The following is a 24,537-nucleotide window of genomic DNA, read 5'->3' on the forward strand; positions in this document are numbered from 1 at the left end:
AGCCCTCCCCTAGGAAATGCTCTGCTGAACTGCCCAGGGAATAGGACAAGGTTCCTCTGTGTTACTGCCTGATAAGGCCCTCAAAGCTAGAGAAGGTCTGCCTGGGGCAGCTGTGCACCTGGAGCTTCTGCTTAGCCTGTCAGTTGCACCATCCATCACTCCTTTATTCTTCCCTGTGAGGGTGCTGAGGCACTGGCATAGGCTGTGCCCAGAGAAGCTGTGGCTTCCCCATCCCTAGCAGTGTTCAAGGCCAGGTTGGACACTGGGGCTTGGAGCAACCTACTCTAGTGGAACGTGTCCCTGACCATGGCAGGGGGCTGGAGCTGGATGAGCTTTAAGGTCCCTTCCAATCCAAACCAGTCTGGGATTCAGAAAAATAAGGCTAGCTATGTACGTAACCATGCGCTGCACTGATGGAGCCCCTTATGGCTCTGCTCAGGCTCATGACATGGCCCAACACCTCACAACTCAGTCTCCACTCCACATAGATGAAGAGTTAAGTGCCACAAGCATGAACTGCTGGCCAGGCTGTAATCAGTAGACATAAAGTAATACTTTCAAGCTTAATACTCAGTTTACCCTCATTTAGCTACTCCCACTCTGCAGGGTCCCACTCTGCAGATTTCTCTGGCATTAATTAGTGCTTTTCCCAGGACTGGGATTTTTCACACACTGCAAAACAAGATAGGAGAAACCAGTTACACTGCTTCCTCAAGCTGCTGCATAGCCTGGTAGTGGACACTACACACTGGAAATGGAAAAGTATTCCAGTAAGTAGTAACGTTTCATAATACAGCCTCTACAATATTTTAAAGCATTTAGTACTAACCATTTAGGAAGAAATTACTTCAGTGGGGTAACTCATAGAAATATTTATAGGATCAAGACTCATGCTGTTATCTGTAAATATAATTTAATACTCTGTCGCCCTGAACAAGTGATCTCAGACACCGAACAATTGCAGTGAGTAAGAACTTTTCACTATATGCAATATTTAAGTGTTCTATAGTGAAAGTACAAGACACCCCCTATTTTAATTGGGTTGTTTTGCTCGAATTCTAGATCCATCTTAACAACTACCATTTAATGAAGTAAAGGGCTTGTATTTTACTATAGAATGGAAACTTCAATACCAGACAAACCAAAAAGAAGTCACTGAAAACCAAAAAACCCCATTATTTTCTCCTGTTTATGGCCATTTGCAAGCTGCATTTCCATCTATTTAATTTGGTGAGCTTTCACTTGCGAGCTACCATCTCACTCCTTTAAACACAAAGGTGAAGAGTAGTCTGCCCTTTGTGGCAAATCATCTTTCCTTCTGCACTGATAGTAAACAAGTGCTTAGATTTAGTTATTAAATCTATGTACAGCACTATATAAACATGTAACACGGCTTGATATGTCATCATTCACACAAACATATCATGGGCAAATTGCATGCAGTACATACAAAAGCAGTTAAGCCATTCAACATAGAATGAGCAGGTTTTCTCCCCAGCTTGACAAGGAGGGCAATAACCAAGCTTATGATACCCACAGACCTGGATGGCAAGAAAGAAGGTTTGGTTGTTCTATTAGGCATTAGACCTCATAGCAGCCTTTCGGTATCTGATGGGGGCCTATAGGGATGCTGGGGAGGGACTCTTCATTAGGGACTGTAGCGATAGGACAAGGGGTAATGGGTTAAAACTTAAACAGGGGAGGTTTAGATTAGATATAAGGAAGAAATTCTTTCCTGTCAGGGTGGTGAGGCACTGGAATGGGTTTCCCAGGGAGGTTGTGAATGCTCCATCCCTGGCAGTGTTTAAGGCCAGGTTGGATAACGCCTTGGGTGACATGGTTTAGTGTGAGGTGTCCCTGCCCATGGCAGGGGGTTGGAACTAGATGATCTTGAGGTCCTTTCTAACCCTAACTATTCTATGATTCTATGTAGGGAATTGTTTTATTGGTGAAAAAGAAACCAATCTAGAGGAAAGAAGAACACTGTATAGAATATAAATCCATACTGTGCAGCTAGGAGAAGAGCTTTTAATCATATATTTTTTATTTTTCTATTATTTGAGGAATAATTCAGTTTCTGGCATAAGCCAGGGCAATTTAGAACTGCTACAAATTCAGTAACCTTGACATTGATCCTAAGGATGCTTTCTTTTGGCTCTGGATCACTGAAGCACAACAATCTATGGCTGTAAGTACAGAACAGCCACAAGCCAAAGGGAGTACTGAGGCACATAAACCAGTTTCGTATCAACCAAAATTCCTCTTGCTAGGCAGTACAAAGACCATGGAAGAGGACTAAGGATTCTCAGCCTTATAGGTTTGTGAACTTAGGAAGCAAAGATGCCATTAATAAGGGAGACTAAGTCAAAAACCTAATGGAGATTTGGATTCTATTTCTGATGGAAGTGATGTATTTGGGGTGAAAGCTAGCTGTTACAAATTCAGTTCAATGTGAGTTTAAAGCACACCTTATGGTCACTCATAACCTGAATTACATTCAGACTTGAGTCAAAGCGGCAGATGGAAGAGTTCCGGTTGAGCTCATTCCTATTCTCAACTTGATGAAATTGAGTCAACAAAAGGACATGATAACTGCTGAGTGAGATGTGAAATAATGAAAGGGCCACAATGACGAGAAGACAAAGATGGGTGTTGTCATCTGCAGGATATGCATTGCTGAATTCAAAATGGAGATCAAGGGAAAACCAGAACAAGAGTTGCACTCTGAAGGATGCTACATCCAGGTTTAGCAGGAAAACTGGTAACCAGACGATTGTCCTGAGTGCACCTAGAGTAAACACCCATCAAGTGCTCAGCGTATTCACACTGGATATGGGATCATGACAAAGGAGAACTCAAATGTGGGTCCTAGATGCCAGGCAAAAGTGTATTTCCATCCCTGTTCTAACCTACAGTCAGGCTCATTGAAGAGCTGAGGTTTCAGCTCTTTCATCAACAGTCATTCTTATGCTAAAACCATATCCCAAAGACCAGTGGGGATTTTGAAAGGGAAATCTGAGGAGTATTTTTTGCAGTATCATCAGAGCTGACACTTGAACCTGTGTTTCCCAATTCAGAAACCTTCATTTCTTTGTGGCTGGCACAAGTCTCCATCCTTTCCCCCACAATGCAACCTACAAATCATTTTCCTCACAGGAAAATATCTGAAACTGGCATATTCAATACTTTGTCATCAGTGTTCAGCATTTTCTAATAAAATATATAGTTATATTTTATTCTGATAAAATATGTACAGTTGCACTGTTTAATTAAATGGGAATTAAACATAGTTTAACACTAAAATATCTGGGCAAAAATAGTAATTCCACTGAACAAAGCTAGTAGAATCGTGCTTTGCCTAGAAGCCAGACATATGGGTATATCACTTGTCATGATCACGGCAAGATGGGGGAACTGACATCAAAAGGAAAGGTTTTTAAACATGTCATTGGTTGATCCACAACTCACAAGGAGGGCTTACTGGAACTCTTAATAGCTAAATATTTGTACCTCAATACCAGGCTATAACTTGGCATGTAAGGACTCAACCAGAAATGTAATTATGATGTTTTTACATCAGTTTGGGGCAGAGTTTAGTTTTAACTTAAACAATTGTAATAAAAAAAAGAAGTCTGATGACTTCCAAAGTTTTCTTACACTTATACAGCAAAACTTTGATATTAAAAATCTACATTTATACATGGCAGTTAAACCATAATACTACATGTTGGTGATTCACACATCACCCACTCCAGAACTTCGGCAGCAAAGCCACAGCTGAAGTATCTGCATGTATCACATCCCATTGACAGTAACCAGCAAAATTAGTTTGGGGCTTGTTGTGCTGTTGTTGCCTTTTTTCTTTTTTTAGTATTTCCACTTTTTTTCATCTAATGTATTTCCCAGGTTTTATTAAACCCTAAAACTTGGGGGCTCAGAACATTTTTCCAAAGCAGGTGACAGCAGAAAGAACAGATTCCATGTGAACCTTCAAGCTGGAAGAGCAGGAGTTTTAGCTTCTGAAGGAGACAGACAGCTGCTCCAATCTGTATGAATAAAGGTGAAAAGAATGAAAATGAAAGATTTGCTCCATTCTGCCCTTCCTCACTGCCACACAGACCTCTCCTGAGTCAAGGCCCAAAGGTGGGAAGCAATGCGTGACAGATTCAGAATGACTTCTGTAGCCTCAGTATGATGATTCAGTATTTTGTGTAAAATAAGTTCAACAGTCCAAGTGAGTGAGTGTCAGTGTGTGTGACACAGAGTGTATTAGGGGCTAAATGCAGCGACGGTCCTTCTAATGTGGAAAGTTTGAAAACTATGTCAACAATAGCCTTTACAGTCAGAGCCAATGGAAAAGTTCAGTGGGATAGTAAAAATCAAAAAGCAGGGGTTTGATTAGTTTAAGAAATGGTACTTGCAGCTTCCAGCTAATAATACATGTCAATATAAAACTGATTTGTTTTCCAAGAATCATCTTTTATTTCCTGTTCTTTGTGAGCTCTATCATTGTTACACTGTTAGAAGTCATTATCAAAAAATCTCTGCCTGATAGTAGGACTGGGAATAATTAGATCAGGTCCAGTCCAGCCCAACGGCTCTGGTGCATTGACTCAAGACCTGACCTTTGTTGACTAATTAATTAAAAGGACCCTGTATCAGATGCAAGTGTTGTGATTGGCTTTAATGCCCTACAGCAATCTTAGTCAGAACACGCAGATTCTAGTGTGCTATTCTCAGCATCTTTTAGTACAGGTATTTTTCATCTTTAAACATGAAGATGAACAACTGTGGGTTTAATTACTTGCCTTTCCATTCAAAATATTGTTTAGCAATGAATTAGATACGCTCTCACCTCAATGGAACACTAATTCAGAGATGCTGAGACTGGTGCAGTATCTGGAGAAACCTATGATCTAAAAAGGCAGGAACAGCCTTTATTAATGTCTGCTTTTTCTTTCCTTCCTTCCCTCCTCCCTCTCCTCCCCCAGCTGATTCTTGAGATCCTTATGCATTCCGTGTTCTGTTCAACCATGCATTCTAGTATTGCATCTACATAGACTCCACCCAGAGAGCATCCTGCAATACGTATCTTCAGCACATCCCTGGTTTGCCCCCCAGTGTTTCAAAGAAAGACTGACAGAATTTAGCAACTCGTGCTGGAAATTGTTCCATTTTAAGTTTCACTTGATCTTAGCTGATAGTTTTCAGGCAGAAGCAAATTACATTGCTCTTAGTACAAGTAAACCCAGACTGAATGAACTCCCCTGTTTTCTATAGCTCTTGTGTGAAGCTGGTGGAGTCACCCAGGAAATCTATGAAGACAATGTCTTCATAGGCTAAGCCAGTCTGGGAAGCTTAGACCTTTTTTTTGTACTCTTTGTCATTCAGCTGCCATGTTTGACTCTAGACATAGTTAACTTGTCAATGTAACTCCTATTGAACAGGCTTTCTTTGACCACTCCAACAGTTCATTTTCATTGCATCTTAAAATTGCATATGATGCTCTTCCATGCTAACTGGCTCTGAAGACTGTAAACTTCAATTACATGTTCTGCCATGTTTCTAGGAAAGAAAAACTAAAACTTGCCTGGCCAACAGGACTCTTAGAATACTTTTGGGTCAGATTTCTTCCTGTGGAGGATTTCTCTTCAAACCTTACATCATTACATAGTCTAAGTTGCTTTGACTAGGTTAGTAATGGACAAGACAGGTAAAAAGGTGTCATGTAAATTTCTGACCATGGCTTAAAGATTGATAAAAATATCACTACAGATTGTACTTCTACCAATTCTCATAACTACAGCTTTGGCTCACATTGACATGTATTTAGTCAGAGCTGGTGACATTTAGTTATGCAATGTGCTTTTTTCTTCTAGTAAAGGAGGAGATTGTCACACTATACCAATTCCCATAGAACTGCAAGTAGCAATGGGCAATTAAAATAATCTTCTTGGAAAGCTGTTGCTGAAGGGTTGTTTTGCCAAAAAGTACAAGTCACTATTTAATTGTACTAATAGCATTACACAGAATGAAGAAACTTCAGAGGGAGAATCTTTACCCAAAAATAGTCCTGTCACTACAAAACATCAGATTCTGGAACAGTTTGCTCTGACTTGTTCAGCACCATGAAACCATTAATTCTAGGTGGTACTTTCAATGACACTCCCTCAGAGGGACAATATTAGACATTCACTTGTATGATCTTCACCTTGTATGAAGAGAATGAATAAAAAATGAAGTTCTTCACTGTGAACTATTCCAGGCTGTTTTCATTTTAAAAACTGTTTATTTTACTTTGACTGTCTGCAGGTTAAATTAACTCTGAGTTTTCTGTTCTTCTACTGTGAAGCTAGTGGGAAGACTCAGAGCATACTCTTGCCTTTTAAGATCATAAAGGAAGCTATAACATATGGCCCAAACGTTAATACTCTAACACTATTAAACATCTAAGTCACAGACTCATCAAAACCTTTCTGACCAGTGACAGAGTGTTCTCAAGAGCATACAAAACCTTCATTACTGATACAGAGCTACTGGAAATAAAAGTGCTCTTTCAAAATCACCATTTTCAGTGATGCTGTTTGAACAACACACGATGTTTCCTACATTCCACAACACACAGTGGCTATGTACCTCTAGTAGAGATACTGTTCCTGAGCCAGAAACAGAAAGGTTTAGGTTCTTGGACACAGTTTAAGGATTTGATCCAATGCTGCATATACTGCCACTGCCTAAACAGAAGAGAAGGTTTTGACCACTCTAACTATGAAGAAAGTGTAAAAGTGTCATGCATATCCCTTTGCCCTTCTTACTAACCAGCTGTAATTAGAATTCAGGCCATTCTCTGCCTCACGGATTTTGTAATTGCCTCCTCCCCATCATTAGTGAATCTTTACTGAATCCACACAGAAGGAGAGTTTTCTGAACAGCAAGGAGGGTTTTGAAGAAGCCAAAGTTCCCAGGCTTTTAGCTGAGCTTACCAGAACCTATGTGGGGAATTGCACATTTGTCCTGGGTCCAGCAGTAGCAGTCATTTTTCCCCTTCTTGGTAGCTGGTGCAGTGCTGTGTTTTGACTTTCGGCCTGGGAACAGAACTGATAGCGATGTTTTGGTTTGGCCAAGGACTTTGTGAGCCTCATGCTCTGCCAGGGAGGAGGGGAAGCCAGGAGGAAGCAGAGATAGGACACCTGACCCAAACTGACCAAAGAGGTATTCCATACCACAGCACGTCATGCCCAGGATGTAACTGGGAGTTAGCCGGAAGGGCTGGGGGACTGCAGGGTTGGAGGAGGTATCGGTCGGATCTTGGTCGGGCTTGGGGGGCAAGTTATCGGTCGGCTGGTGCTGAGGTGTTGTATTCTCTTCCCTTGTTATTTCCTTTATCATTATTATCATTGGTGGTAGCAGTAGTGATTTGTGTTATACATTAGTTACTAAACTGTTCTTATCTCAACCTGTAGGAGTTGCATTCTTTTTGATTCTCCTCTCCGTCCCTCCGGGAGCAGGGGGAGGGCAAGAAAGGGGGGGAAGTGAGCGAACGAGTTACCTGACTGGCTTTAAACCACGACAACATGTCACTGCAGTTGTATCACAAAATGCATACACTGCACTGGGCAGCTACACTGAGAGCACCAGACCAGCTTTTGCTAGACTAAACCCATAAAGCAGACCAGTACAGGAGGCATTTGCCTCCAGAAGACAGAAATGAGCTCAGAGCCTTTCCAATTATTTGCTCGGTGCTCTACGTGATAAACCACAGCCTATTTTTTATACTATTTATGCTTCATTGTTCAAATTTTACTTATCATGAAAGGCTGCTATATTGTAACTAAATGTAAACCTTAAATACACAGAGTCCTAGCAACTATATGATATGCACAGTATCTTTTAAAAGTGTATCTTCAGTTGGATATTCAGAGTGACTACTTGCCTTAATTTATGCAAATATAGCCTATAGCTAAAGGCTTTGTATATTTGTTTCCCTATGATATTAGTATTCAAAAAATAGGACATTCTTTCAAGGGCATTTTCTACATGCAGAACTATAATTTATATAGCAAATTAAAGCTCATACAAAATGTGTGCACTGAGGTACAGATTAACATATTTAATTTCAGTATTACCTGCAAATCTATTTTTTTCCATGCACTGCTCTAATTAGCCATATAAAATCAAGTCTGTATATTGTAAGCAATTATTTTAGTGGGAGTAGAAAGAGAATCTGAATTAAATATATGGTAAGAGATAATATCTTACGGAAATTAATATACTCATTTGTGTCAATAAAAATGTGTTCTAGCCAAATTTCATGAGATAGTTTGGAGTTCAAAAATACGACTCGTGGAAGTTGTAGTTTTATAGTTACTAAGACGTTAGACTTTGGAACTGCTTTTAGGTTCCTTACTAATGTGCCAGTGCTCATTCTTTGATAGCTACAGATTGTCAGTAGCTACTAATGTCATTTCACATTGTGAATTTTCTCCTATTATGAATATTCACTCCCCCTACAGTCAAATGTGTAAACTGTTAGTAATTCTGTATGTTAAAAGTTTTTCTCCCATCACTTAAATGTATATATCATACTTAGCTCTTCATATTTTTCACTTCCACAACTATTCACTCCAGAGAATTAAATGATGGTGAAAATCAAAATGCAATTTTTGTTCCATTGAAATCTAAAAGTAATCCTACAAGCAGGGATTTATTCTTGCCCACTTTACCCTCAAAAAGTCTGACAGCTAAATACAAAAATTATGTGTAAGGAACGAGAAAACAAAACCCCATCCATGTGATAATGAACTTCATCTGCCTCCTCCCAGTGCTGCTTCCAATTGTGATGGGATTCAGACAGCAGAAACCATTCTCTAGCAAGAGGAGCATTTAACTGATCAACTTGCTGTAATTCAGAATCTTACACTCCATTTCAATTGTAGAATCAGCAATATGCGCCACAGTTAAATTCCCTTTATAAGAATAATAGACACAGACGTTTCCTCCTACTCCTTGCTCATGATCTCAGGATACCCACTGAGTACTAATCACATGGAAGTCTGATGCCTGCATAACTATCATGTCCTTAAAACAACTCTTCTCCATTTCTTGGCACAGAAGTTGCTGTCTGACATAGCTGCCTTATACCTCCACTCTGCCCTGAGAGAATCATAACAAGGAATTTTATTGCTTGGAAAGGCCCATGGAAAAAAAGCAAGCAGATAATAAAGCCTTTTAGAGAGAGGTACAAAAAATTGAATTATGTTTTTGCCTTCCTGCCTCCAGCATCACACAGGAGTAGCTAACGTGCAAGAAACTTCCTGGACCTAGAACTGTGAAGAAAAGTTTTCCCATCTCATGAAAATTCAAAGGCTTCAAAAATGCTTCACTGTTTCCTATCTGGATAAACCAGTGGCCACTATAAAAACACAGTGAACACAAGCATGTTCTAATTCTTCCTTTAGCCTCCTCTCACATTCCAGCTGAGCATCCTGGCCACCTGGAAGTCTGAGCTAAGTTGTTCTCAAACTTAGCACTGGAGCCTTTTCATCTTGTATAAACAGAACATTTCCACAGCAAGAACCTGTACCTGGACAGAACATCAACTACTGGCCAGTCTGAAGCAGATGTATTTTAGATATAGCTGGGTTTATATATATATATATATATATATATATATATGTATGTACAAGTGGGAAAATACTATGTGCATATATACACACACATACATATGCACAAACACACACACACATACATTCCTACGAAACAGCTGGATTTTGACAAATCACCTTCTCTAGTTAAACTCATTCTATTCTACATATTCCAAATAGTTTCCCCAGCTATAGAAGGAATAACTCCCAATCCTCTATATTAAATTGTACAAGTAAAAGAAGTGTGAACAGACTGGTTTTATTTAAAACTTCCCTTAACACTGTAGGACAAATTGGCAATGTGGCCTCAACCCGACCTGTAGAAATATGCGGAAGAACTTCAGATGCGATAGCTAAACCTTGCACTCAACAAAAGTGCAGGAGGAGAGACAGGAAAAAGTGGCAGACAAATTAAAAGAGCTACCTCTGTTTTAGCAATCTTTTGTGACAGCAGTTTCAAAGTTTGCTGGGCAATTGCTCTAAAATGACAGGGTGCTACTGAGCGGGTGGTCTGCTGAGTCCAGACAAGAACTTGTCAATGCCTGTTTCAACAGGGACTTTCAAACTCCCAGAAACTTTAGTATCCATCATGGTATCATTAAAATAGTCAATTCTTTCAGCTTTCACAGATGTAGAAGTTTTGCTGTGCCGATCTTGCTAATTATCCCTGACATTTATGCTCTAAACATAAATGTTACATAGCTCAGAGATGGTTCATCTCTACATGCTAATTACTAGTCTGTGCGTTAACACGCTTGTAGTATCGGAAGCAAAAGTACCCAAATACAGAGAACTTTAGGCTCAGTGATGCAGTTCTGCATTTCATTTCTCTTCCTCTGTTTTTCCAAGGGTCCGAATCCACCTTTTGGGATACTCTAAAGAAGTTTTTTTACATGTACAATCTTAAATGCATTTTCATCCAGTATAACAGAAATTATATCAAGTAAGAGTTGTGATTTTGTTTCAAAACAAAATGGTTGGCTTACAAAATGAATATAAATATGGCCATGTAACAAGAAATAATCAAGTAATATGAATAAAGGAATATTTTCCATCTGCTCTATATTACTTACCTTCTGTATGCTTTTTCATACATATTTGCTCAAAATTAATAATGTACCATTTGGCACTTTGGATTACAGCCTTGCTTGAACAGCTTAGAGTTCCTTTGTGTATTACAGTCAAAATGGAATAGGTTTTGTCCCACCCACATCAGAGGTTTTCCAATCACTTTAACAAGTACTGTCTTAATCTTCCCAGCCAAAGTGACTAGTGACATTTTTCATCACATTACTCTGGCTGATGAGGTGTTAGAATAAGAATGATCCAAACATAGTTTACATCAGAATTATTCCAGTGATTCTAATGCCTTTGGTAAAAAATTAATCCTGGAAAGACTCTGCTGACAGAGCATCCAGGCACAGATAAACAGTTTTTCACTCCCATGTCACCAGTTTGAACCTATTCTACTATCACTGCTGTAAGCTGGGCTATTACTAATAAGAAAGCAGCATTAAAACAGATGGAAGAGAATCTGAGATACACAAGACTACAGCACTTGGTTAAATACTGAAAAGACTGAGCCACCCAAGACTCTGTTCTATCCCACCAAATACATTCAATGTTAGCATGCAAATGTGGGTAGAAAAATAAATGCTATTCAAGAGGACTTCCTATCAAGCACCACAAGTATTTCATGTTGTGCTTTTTCCCCAGTCCTTCATATGGAATGGTACATGGCATCACCTCATGACTCCCACTTGCCTGCTTGACCTTGCATTCTGCAACAGAGCCAGTGTGACAGCCTAGTGCGAGTCACATGAGTTTGCTGGATTTCTTACATATTTCTAGTTTTTAAAAGCCACACACTGGGATAGTACTTGTGGGGCTAAAGCCACTTTGGCATCTTCTGAAACTGGAGTGCCTTTTAAAGCACCATAATATATACCACTCCCTGTAAATAGAGATAGGCTGTAGCTGGATGAGCATATGCCCCACACTAGTACATGCTAAAGCCCAAACTCAGACCAGTTTCTGCATTCCAAGAGGAAATACATGGGGAAGATGTTACTGGTGAAAACATACCTAGTCCTGTAGCTAAAGTCCACACTAGAATGCAGTGCAGTGGCTCCAATGTGTCACAAAGTCCTATATCTACCTCAACCCCTGCCCTCTACCTGTCCACAGAAGTTGTACTGCTGAAGAGTAGTACACAGGCTCTCATGCACCACTCACAAAACGGATGAAATCTTGCACCTTAAGATTTGGTTTCACTAATTCTAACTCTAAACATCCTAGTGGTCAATAGTTTTACCCTATTCAAGTATTCAAAGTCATGCTCATTGATTTTGTAAGAAAATGACCAAAACTCACAGCACAGCAAAGAAATTCAGTGCTTTTTAAAACCATAAAGTGGTTATAAAACAATTCACAAAGTGATTAATAAAATGTGGGTTTTGAAGATTTGTACCATCTCTTCAGTCCCACTGATAGTAAGCAAATAACGCAAAACCAACAGTACAGAGTTTAGATAACATTGATAACAAGCTATAGATCAGCTACTACATGTATAATGAAGTTAAACCGACAACACCAAGGAAATTCAGCAGTAAGAAAACAAGTTTTCCTCTGATGAGTATAGAAGAACTTGCAATAGACATCTATCTCACTGAATTAACTTCTCCCTAGTTACAACAGTTCTACTGGAGAGTCAAGGAATGGGGTTTGTAACACATGGGCTCAATCTGCATTCAGGCAAAACTCCCATCACAATAATTGGGACTCTCTCCTACAGCTCTGATTCTGAAAACGCTTACACATGTGCCTAACTTCAAGCTTAAGTAGCCCTACTGAAGCCCACAGGACCACATGCTTGAAATTAAACCCACATAAATTTGTGGGCTCAGAGCCTAAAGAGGGAGGACAAAACTGAGCCTTACATGAACAATTGCTCAGAGTTTCCAAGAGGAATTGCTTACAACAACTCACATTAAGGCTGCAGTGACTAACTCTTCTAGTCTCTTCATTTGCCCCAGCTATTTCCTGAATAGTTCCAGGCTCTTGTGGGCCAGGCAAAAAAGAGATATCCTCACAGCCTTAACTAACACCAGAATCCATGCATTATATGATCAGTTTTGATCCAGATCAAGTTTTACACTTTATCAAATGGCATAAACATCTAATATGGTAATGCCAGACCTGTATTTATTACTGCTTTAGTAGATGGGGACATATGCTTGTAATGGTAACACACTGTCATTTGGAAGGGAAAGGATCATTTTGTGACAGGCAAATTATTGCTCTACCTCGTTAAGAATGTTATGTTCCTGTGCTGAGTTAAGACATACCAATTGCAAAGTGGTAATCATCATAATATCATCAAGATGTTGCTATATTTGAACATGATATGAGCTCACCACCAGATCAGTCCATTGTCACCTACCAGCCTGGAGTACAGGGAAGGCACTGCTCTAACTGACTCATGCACAGAGGGGGGAAAAAAGTACCTACTATGAGAACCTACCAGGAGATGTGCTTAATAATTTGTTTCTAGAAGCCTGTGATTTTAAACTGAAGGGTGGAATATTATGGAAGTTTCTGAGCCTGTAAAGAAAAGCGTCTGATTTATCCAATACTGCAATCTGTCTACAACATCTAATTATGTGATAGCTGCTATCTGATAAAAACCACACAAATCTGCAAGCCTGCATTAGTTACATTTTGACTGAGAGTCGAAAAGGTCACTATAGCCATTTGGACTCCTTTTCCTGCTAGCCAGCTGAGGCAGACTTTGTTTCATGAAAACTTGTCCCCTCCTAAAGAACAAGCCTTCAGGTGCAGCAGAATTGTCTCTGACAATCGGAAGTGCCACAAAGGGCTCAAAGCCTCTTACATTTGATGAAATTCTCTCTCACATTAGAAGGTGTAAGCATTTAATACATAGAAAGTTGAAAAACATTTTCTCAGTGATCTTACTGGAATGGGAGATCTTCAGTTACGGACGGTGATGTGTTTCTAGAGATTCCAAGACAGTGCCAAGTGACAGAAAGCATCTCCCTTGTTAAATCTTACTCATAGAACTGAAAGTTCATTTGTGACATTGAAGAAAAAGGTTTCATCTGCCCCTCAATGCCTTTGAAACTCCTGCAAACATGGTGACACAGAGCTGCACAGTGATTCCCAGGACCTCACGGATCACTGTGAAAGGAAGAAACTTGTTCTCTTCTTGCAAAGCCTACTCACTCGGGCACTTGTTGGTCATTTTCTTATTACCTTTTCTCCTACACAACAAAATGACCTCATACAGACTGGAGAGGAAGTATGTTTTCCTATGCCCATAACAGCACAGGCACTTCAGTTACACTGCATCTAAAGACATGTAATTTCTTTCTTGGAGACCCTAATACAGCCTTTTTCAGTTCTCCTTAGCAGGAGCTTATCAATTAGATAAGTCAAGATTTACATTTGTATTTACCTGCAAATTCTGTTTTAATTTACCTATCACACATTTAGCAATATCTAATGATCAAACAGAAATTTTAAGATTTTAAAACTAAAAGTAACCTGTCATTTACTTATGCGTTTGGCAATCATTCAGCTTCACAGCTGAATGATGCCATACCACCCCTTCTGCCTGTGTCCTATTCTTCTGCCCATGGACAATCTCATCTAACTTCAGATCCTTGCCCTTCATTGTTTTAGGCTTTCTTGTCCCTCAGCTACAGCTGTGGAGAATTAAGCACAAAATAAAATTAAGAACACAGAATCTGTAATCTGCTCCTAGATATTTCTCCACCACTACTGCAGTGGTTTCCCATGATGAACCAGAGGAGCTTACTGCCATTAGACAACTGGAACCAGCACTTCCTTTTCCTTGAATATCTCCTCAGGAGTAAAAACAAAATAGGAAGGAAAGAACTGAAGAAATTGGCCTCTTCTTCTAAAGGGATCCTGTGCTTATAGATACCAGCTGTTTCTCTAGTACAGAATCAGCTGCGTTAGTACCATCTTATTCTGCAAAGAAGTCTTAGAAATGGTTCTGCCTGATGCTAAGGAGAGATGATAGCTTCATCTGACCGAAGGCAGTCCTGAACATCACCTGAGATGTTAGTTGGTCTTAGAAGCAATTCTCTGTTTCCACACTCACCTGACTGTACCAGTCTTATATGGGATCTTTGTTGGATCCCTGCTGAAGACAACAGAAACTTGGGACCTCAGACTTTAAATTAGGAATACTGACATCCTTTCCTCCTCATGATACAGCTAAAATAAAACACACGTAATAGCAATACTTCTAGTATCAGGCATTTTAAATGCAACTAAGATTTCCTGTAAAGGAAGTCAGTTCTTTCACCCTGATTTACTGCACTGACAAAGGAACCTCCTCCTGATTTACATTACAGTATGTGAATGAAAAATTGGTACCATATATGTCAAAACGTTACCTGATGGATTTTTTTCAGAACAGGAGCTTAGACCACAAATATCTTTAATGAAATCTAAAACCAGAGGAGTGAATTTAAGCATCTAATTTATTAAGAGCGAAACCTTCAAGGCTGAAGGCTGTATGTCACTGCTGCAGGATTCCAAAGGAAACTGAATTTTTCACCCAGATTTTAGCACCATAGGAAAATGTGACAGTAGTAATAATACATGATATTATATACTGCTAGACAAGTTGGATAAATTACATCTGCTACTGAATAGATGTGGAAAGAGTCTCTATTAGAAAACTTCCTGCTGGGTCACAAACATACATCAGTAATGGTTTGTTTTCAGCACAAGAAAAATTGCCATTGTCATATTCCAAAGTGAGTGTAAATTGTTTTATTATAAACTCCCTGTTGGTCCCTGTTTAACTGAGAAATCATTCAATCTAAATTTATCTTTTTTCTCCATGGCACTGCTATGTTGGTATCACTAAACTCTGCCTCAGTAACAAAACCCCTACTCCCTTAAAAGACAGACTGTACTCCTGATCTTCAGAAACCTTGCCATACATTAACTCTTGGTTTGCCCCCACTTACTTTGAGTTGTAATCCAAGGCTCTCAGTTTCATGAAGTCAAGGCTTCGTTGTTACTGATTCACAAGAGAACCCCTACAAATTTCCACTATGCTTCACAATTAGACATTTATATTTTACATGGTTGTATATTAATACATAAATTTGAAAACATAAAACATACTTACATAACTTCCTGTAGCTTCAATAGAGAGAAAACCCTAGTCCAGATGAGCAATGATAGCTATTCCTACTCCTGCCATCCTCCATTCAAACCCCTATTGAATTTGATTTCTGAATAAGCTGACCTGTTCAAATAATCACACAAAATAACAAAATCCAAATGACGTACACAAAACAAGTATGTGGCCTTTGCATTTTTCACCTTCTCTCACATTTTTAGCATCTGACAGAAACAGGATAAGTGACAAAGACCCAAAGAGAACCACAAAACTACCACTCAGCCATCACAGAGGCTCTACTTAGCTTGAGAAGGTCTTACTGTTGTTCCCAAGAGCTCCACCAAGGAAAAATTTGTTGAAGATGTAATTTTTCATGCTTAATGCCATGAACTGTCAACCTGAACAAAATCAAACCCACCACACATAATGTCACAAACACCTCTATTTTATCAACGAAAGCACAGCTGGGGAAAGTGAATGAATTTGGCCCCGCAGTAAATATTTCTCTGTTAAAGATTAAGAGTGTGATACTTGCATTTATTTGTATTGGCAATATTATAGATTTGATTTTAATATGTAAACACCTGCCCACATTCATAAGGGGACAGAGCTGTTGAAAACAAAACAGGAGGATTTCTTTCCTTTTCCTTAGCTGGTCATTACAAAGAAGAAAGGCATCACACAGTACTTCCTCATTTAACCTCTGGGGAATAGGAATATACTTTGTAACTCACCACACTTCACTGGAAACATGGAGCAATTTGTATGCTTTCTATTAGAAAGGAGGTTGAAAGGCAGGATGTTACTAGAATATAAGGTGATCCAGTCTTTCCTGTATCCAGCTCGCCCACATTCTCACTGCCCAAAGTGTGACGTGCAAAGGCAGGCCAAGCCAGGTGATAGGTGCTGCCTCAGAAGAAAGCAGGAAGGCAGAATTGCTTCTCTAATGATGCTAATCAAGTGCACCCTTAAAGCATATCATTCATTCCTCTTTGATAGGGTTTTCCAGAAGAGGGAAACTAAGGAAGTGCACAGCATAAGAGTGACTCCTTTTGTTCCTTTTTATAAGCAAAAAAAAAAATCCATGATTTACTGGGTGTGAAAACCAGCATTCCTTCCAAATCTCTTTATAATGGGATTCTTCCAGTTCTTCTCCTGCACCAGGATTTTTATCAGGAGAAAGTAGAAGCCACATGTGGTGAAAAACAATAGTTTACTTCCAGATGACTATGGGGTCTTCTTCCAAATTTAAAAGGGAGTTTGCCCATTATTGTTTGTAGAAATGTAGGTGTTTCTTTGCAAAGTGGGTGTTAAACCATGGCTTTCACCCAGCTGAAACTGAGTACGGGTTACTTTCCTATGAGAGGAAAGGGAACCTGAGTTTGCCACCACCCTTCTCTTGCCTGAGTGCTGGTTTTCAGTTCAGCAGCATGTGATGGAGGAGCTGTGACTGTTCCTGATGCAGCCTGCTGCTCTCCACCGGCAGCCAGTAGGTCCCAGATAGCCCAGCTGGGGCTAATTTAAGAAGTCTTGGGTGCAGCAATAATCTAGCAGCAGGAACTGTGTCATTGTGGATGTTCTTCTGGATGCAGAACTGCAGGTATGGGCTGAGACCTGTCTTGAAGATGAGCTTCCATCAGATCCTGGAAGAGAGTTAATCTTCAGCAGGAACCTCAGAAGTTAAGAGAGGGACAGGAGATTTAGCTGTACCCTGAATTTTGGGCGTCTCCTGTATACTGTATTATCCTGAAGTTCCCCTAACCTAAAGTGAGATAAAAATTAAGACTATTTGTAATGAAAAGCAGTGAGAAGTATTCCTGCTACTGGCTTGTCTTTCCTATTGGGAAAAGCAGTATGTGAAGTATTACTAGATAGTTTGTTATAGCTGCATGATATCTGTTTATTAGAACCCAGTGATGTAACTAGGGAGCATAAACACTTCATTTACCAATAAAACTATTGCTACAGAAAAGCACACATCACCACAGTTATAGCCTTCATCTGGGTATGTTCCAGAGAGATTTACACTGGACTAATCAACAATTTGTGGGTTTTCTGTCAAAAAAAAATCAGTGTCTCATGATATTTAAACATAACTTTAATCTTCCTTTGGACAAGCATCTAAAAATGAAAGAAGAAATGATGCATTTGAATCTAAGAGCCTTACAGGAAAAAATGATTTTCTATTAATCCAAGTCAAGAGCACACCAGAAATGCATCCAAAATGAATTATGCTTGGTGGTAGGATCTCACTCAGTCCAAAGCTACCAAAATCAGAAATCTCTTAATGAAATATAACTGTATAATTCAGATGCAAAAAGGATGAAGGTGTTCATCTTGTGAGAAAAGCAGCACAGACACCCCATTAAAGGAGAGATTAGAGGCGAAAGACGTGAGTTAGGAAACCAATACAGGTCAAATAGGAATAAAAAAGAACCAGCACACGTTTTATTTCTGCAAACTTTGGGGAAAGTACTACTTGTGAAAAACAAAGGGGAAGAAATCAAAACAAAGCCTGTTTTCTAACATTCCCCTGCCAGGACCAGAAACACACAGACAGAATAAAGAAAAGCAGTATCTGAGGATGATGTAAATCCACTAACTGGCAGGCTGCAGAGTGAGTAACTAAAGTGACTTAAAGGTGAAGAACATTCCGAATGCCAGGACAAATTACTTGTATATTAATCATTTACAATCTGGGAAAGAATTAAAATGCCACCCACTCTGCACTAAGCAGCATTTCTGGGGTTTATTGTGGTGGAATTATTACTTAAGTGGCAAAACATGAAGAAGTTTAACGAAGTATTTTCTGCTTCACCATACATTTCAGTGCAATCATAGTTCAAGTCATGTCAAGTCCTAACAAGAAAAAGTCTTTTTGTACCTGAATCTCTTGCTCATTTCAAAATGCAGTCAGGCAATGCATTCATTTATATCTGCACATTTTAAAACACAGGGTTTGAATGAAAACTATCCATACAGGTAAGTTTAATGCCATGCTTTCCAAGGCCTCTCTCCTCCCATCTCCAGTTCTGTTAATTCTAGCTGTTTGTTACTGCAATAGCTGTTGTGCACTATGAACACTGTGAGTGTGAAGGGGTTTGGAAAGGGCATCTGGTTCAAGGTTAGGCTGAGATAAAGCCATAACTTGCTTTAGACTTATCTATGTCTCATCTCAATTGTGTCATATGCCTGTATCTTCCTGTTGAACTGAATTATCTGATTCTGATACTGGGTATCAGCTGACAGACTTCTTGTTGAGTTTTACTCTTGCCACTGTGGTTTCACAATGAAGGATGGAGAAATCTCTATCAAATCTAAGGAAATTTGGGAAGAATTTCACTAGATAGTTTTAGAGTAAACTATTTGATAATAATCACTATTTTTCAAACACAAGAGTCAGCTGCTAAATATGGTTTTTGTAATAAAATAAGTACAATTATTCTCAGCGAAATTCATGAATGAAATAAATTTCATTAATTTCCAGTTCATTCTTAACAGTGGCTTGCTATTTTTATGTTAATCCAGACTACTTATATAGATTCTGCTGTTTGAAGTGTCCTATGCAACATCTGCAAAAGTAACCAAATGGAGAAACAACAGGAGCACAAGTTTACATAGGAAAAAAATCAGCAAGAGAAGAAAAGGCTTTAGGGCTTTTATTTAAGAGAGCCAAACACTGTTTTAACAGCAGAAGATGGCTGGGTTTTGAGATTTCAGCTGAAGTCTGGAACTAATAGGTAGGAATAGGAACTAATGTCATCCAAGCCACCCAACTTCAAGAGGCTTTCCAAGGTTTCAGCTTTGACCCACTTCAGTGCAAAAGCAACTCTGTTGATTGAAGAATAGTTTTGACTTCCTGCTTTACTGAAACAGCTAACAGTGCTCTACCATTAAAGACTGATCAGAGTCCTATGCCTCAGCTGCAACAGGTCCAGAGGTGCTTACATCTGTTTATGCACTTCAGTGACCACTGAGTCTCAGTAAAGAAAGGAAATTGGTTGGATTTTGATCGTGTTCTACTCTTGTGCCATAACTGTTAAAGAGAAATCCATGTCTTGGGTCTTCAACCAACCATTCTAAAATGTCTTCTCCTAAGCCCATGTGTTTATTTATGAGCGCAGCTTCAAAGGGTTTAAATGCTGTGTTCAGAACAAAGGACACTCTATTTACCAGTAGATGTCATTTATGTTGCTTCTGCAGCACCCATACCTGACATGCTTTGTCAGAGCTTCTGATTTATAGAACCTGAAGTTATACCAGAGGACAATCAACAGCCCAGAAATACCCTAACTGTAAAATACCTCCTTCTGGCTGATTTGGTTTATTCAGTTTCTTCAATTAAACCTTATTAGGTCTTCATTACAAATGTTACACATCATGCAAAGCCTGTAGGTTTTGTTATTCCACCACCTTTTTGAGGGCAAAAAGAAACTTCCCTAAAATGAGACTAAAAATTCTTGATGGCCTATCTCCTGCTGTGTTTTTCATTCAGCATTGAAATATTCAAGGTAATCCAAAGCTTAACCCCACACGTTATGAAAATTAACATTTAAAATTAATTTATGTTTTAAATGACCTATAAAACCTTTCTTCTGAACCTAGGTTGAGATATCAGTTGCTTCAATATATTCAACACATTTAGCAGAATCCTGTCACCTTATTTAATTAAGAATTACCTTTGCCAGCCACAGGATAAACAGAAGAGCTTTCTTTTGAGTTATTCACACAGTAGTAAAATAACACATGCAGACAGAGCAGCTGACAACATAAGCAGGGTCAGTATTAGGACAAACTGGCCAAAAAGAGCAGCTTTTGGCATAACTTTAATCAGTCTTTGGGTGCATGAAATGTCATGGAGTTTCATATGAAATGAAATGATCCCTTTCTCTTAGCTTATTTCTGTTCCAACTAATCCTCTAACTCTTTATTAAACATTATCTTCACCATCTGCTCTGGGTGAATGTTCAACACCTTGCAGAAGAACTCTGGGCTGATTGGTTTTTATGGGCAACATGATCCGAGTTTTATGCACATATTTAGGATTATGTCAAGGACAAAAAGGATGAATAATCCATTAACCATAATAAGCAAGAACCCATATCAGTGCAGCTAGAACATGTTATGTTTCAAAAACAAAAGATGAATTAGAGATATGTGGATCATAAAATACCCATAACCTAGGACCCTCTCTATACTAGGGCATCGTTTCATACATACACACTCCACTAAACAGCATTTCTGGAAATGATGTTTCAGTCATTATGAATCAGACTTTTTAGTGCTGAAATGGCATGTCCAAGCCTACAACATGCAAAGAAACAACTCCACTGAATTGGACATTTCCTCTAATGCAGAATAGATGGTAGCAAAATATCTGCCCCATACATAGGACTTTCAACCACATCTATATGGTCAATAACAGTACATTCTTCTATCTCCATACTTTTTGTAAGCCTCTAAAATACATCATTGAGGAACTGCTGATGTTTAAAGTCACAGTCTAAAAATTTACATTTCAAAAAGTAATTGCCAAAGGTCAGTCAAATGCTGCTATCAATTAGATCCACTTATTGCTTCCACTAGCTGATAACCACAAACATTAAAATAGCATTATAACTATTAATCATAATATTTAGTGTAATGTGCATCATCCTACCAAGACCTCGCCACAAAACACATAATTGTAAGGGTTTGGTTCCTTGCTCACAACACTGCATGTAATTACTCACCACTTTCATCTTTATGCATCTGTTGCAATAATTTGTCTTCCTTTGGCTAACTTTTCAGACCAAAGTATTTACCCTCCCTTCCACTATAAAGGTTTATGATCCCATAATGAACAACAATTCTGATGGTATTTGATCACTTGGTGTATACTAATGATAGAAAGTATCTGGACAGTATGTCTTCACTCGTATCCTCTCAGGTTTGCACTAGACGTCCTCACAGTATGCTCTAAGCTGCAATGACAGACTGGTCTTGTAAACCTTTTCAGCAATTTGCAGATAATTATGTGACCCAGAGTGAGCAGTATACTTCACTGCTACATCACTGTATACATACAGGGAAAGATCAAGGGTTTTTATTCCTGTAAATCATCTGGATTTTCTTGATTTTGGCAGAACTATGCTAATTTAAGGCAACAGTGTGATCTATACTGAAAGACCCAAAATAGCATTATATAAATTGACAATAGGTAACCTAGTATCTTCGTTTCCAAGTCCTTTAGCCACAGGCAGCATTCAGTGGTAGTAATAGGAAGGCAAAGAAAGTTGTGAATGCTCCATCCCTGGCAGTGTTCAAGGCCAGGTTGGACAGAGCCTTGGGTGACATGGTTTAGTGGGAGGTGTCCCTGCTCATGGCAGGGGGGTTGGAACTTGATGGTCCTTTCCAACCCTAACTATTCTATGATTCTATATCTTAGAATCCTTCCATTTCATGGGAATATGAATGTACCAGTGGAATAAATATGACGTAATATGGCACATATTCTGAGTGCTGTCTACATTTCTGTACTTAAAATATGTTTATGTCACGGAACTTCTCATGTAAATAACTGACTCCTTTAACACACACACACACTCACACACACAGAGTGCCTAAACTAACTAGCCTTTGTGAATCCCTCAATTCAGAATACAAACACTATTATTAAATGAAAGTATTCCAAATAAAGGTACAGTTAATATTCAGAATAAAGCCCATTTAAGATAGGATACTTCTATTCCCGGTAGACAGAAAAATGGATTCTAAACACTCAAGTCTGTTCAGAGGCCTAGGCCACTCACCAGAAGGCACTCTTACCAGCTCCCGTCCTAACCACTGAACTTCAAAGACTCTTCAAAAGTAAGGAATATTTTCCTGCTAATGCTTCCATTGAACCTCCTCCTACAAAAGAAATTCAGTTTGCTTTTCATACTGCCAATGTCCAAGCCAACAGGAATTTCAAAACAAAAGATAAACTTAGTACTCATTCTTATCTAGCAAATGTCTCTCCCATCCTCAAGTCTTGTTTATGGACATACATACATGTATGATTTATCTAAGGTAGGATAGTGGGAGATGTAGAAGAACCTTCTCCAAAATAAAAACCTTGAAAGTATAACAATAAGAAAGCAGAAGAGTTATGTAAAGCATTAAAGGGTAATAAAGATTTTATACATCTCTTAACTGTTAGCATGAGTAATACACAAAATGGATTTGATTTAGGTTACCAGCTTTTATCCAGATTATCCGGACTATCAGCATCTGGTTTAAGTCCCCTATGTAACCATCTGTAGTAATGTGACATGAAGGATTAGCCTTATCTGACACTTGTAATGAATATATGGGTGGAAGAAGAGGAATGAGTGTGAAATGGAGTAGAATTGTTAAAACTTAAAATCAGTTGAAACCATATCTATATTTGCTGATTCTGATAATAACTATGGGGGTGGGTTGACTTCTCAAATATTAGCATATGTATTACAAACACAACATATTCTCATTGATTTTTTAATAGTAAAGCAGGCAAACTGAGAAAAAATGATCTGATATATTTTTATATTTGACCTTTTAAACATAACTAGAACATTAAATAAAAATAAAGCCTAATTCTCCACGTTCAGTTATGACAGATGGGTGTGATCACAAAAACATCAAAGGCAGGTTTATCCTAATCCTGTAAAGTGATAAGTGCCTCCTGAAAGGTCCTGAGTGCCTTCTAATCCTACTGAGGATAGGCTGCAAGTGCATCAAGAGGTAACAAGGGTAATAGCGGGCCTTCCTGTCCATGGGAGGCCCAATATGCACCAAAAAGATCTGGTATGTTAGGAAACAACCTGATTTATCAAAACATAGAGATTAGAAAGTAGATGTATGTTTGTTTCCCACTCTCCATGAGTTTATATTGTATGTATAGAATGGCCCTAGGCACAAAGCATGCAGCTCTTAATTCAGGAAATCTGGAAATCCAGGAAATTTCTCTTCCAGGCTCTGTTATTTGCACAATAATGTACAGTGCTCCAGGCCAGTATCTTTACCTCTTGGCATCAGCATCTTCTTTCCACAAATGGTGAAACTGGAATGACCTTGACAGATCACAAAGTTGTGCAAAAGTGACAAGACATAAGAATCTATGACTGTAACCAGTTCTAATGCATCAGAATGTATGATGAAAGCTGAATTTCTGAAGCAGAAAGAGAAACTCAAATTAAATCCCAAGAAATATTTTGATTTTGGGGTTTTTCCTTTGGTGCAATCAAATATTCAGGATAGAGAAAATGAGAAGAAAGGATCCTACAGACAGGTAGCCCTACATTTGGAAGAACAACTGAATTGGAATGACTGTCAATCAGGTCAAGTTCACCAAGAACAATCTTTTCATTGTAAGATGGTCAGGTGAGAAGTCTAAACGAAGACTGGGATGAGCATTTGGAGGCTAGGTGGTATGAGAACACAGTAAACAGCACTGCAGTAGAACCTAGCAGCTAATCAAACAAGATACATTGTGACAATGCCAACCACTCCTCCCCAGCTTAAAACAAGCCTGCTAAATCATGAAGCAAAAATTCCTTGCAGAGTCACAGATGATATCTAGGGCAGCTTAAGAACTAAGCCTCAGACAGTTTTCTCTCTTCTCAATGAAACTCTGGGATGATTCCTAACGGTTATATAACACATGGACACATGGGTATGTCATTTCCTTTGGTGAAACAGCCACAATTA

At 38.9% G+C, this 24,537-nt stretch overlaps 1 long non-coding RNA gene across 1 annotated transcript in view; it reads right to left on the reverse strand.

The window, feature by feature from the left end:
- Positions 1–505: 505 nt before the first annotated feature.
- Positions 506–24,537, reverse strand: part of LOC134160796 (uncharacterized) — a 60,334-nt gene continuing 36,302 nt past the window's right edge. The window contains exons 3-4 of the long non-coding RNA XR_009963690.1: positions 16,563–17,471; positions 506–672 (exon numbers count right to left, since the gene is read on the reverse strand). This is a non-coding gene — a long non-coding RNA (uncharacterized LOC134160796). The remainder of the gene's footprint in view (positions 673–16,562; positions 17,472–24,537) is intronic.

Source organism: Pezoporus occidentalis, unplaced genomic scaffold, assembly GCF_034315485.1.
Source record: "Pezoporus occidentalis ecotype Australia unplaced genomic scaffold, CSIRO_AGI_Poc_V1 ctg164, whole genome shotgun sequence".
Lineage (NCBI taxonomy): Eukaryota > Metazoa > Chordata > Aves > Psittaciformes > Psittacidae > Pezoporus > Pezoporus occidentalis.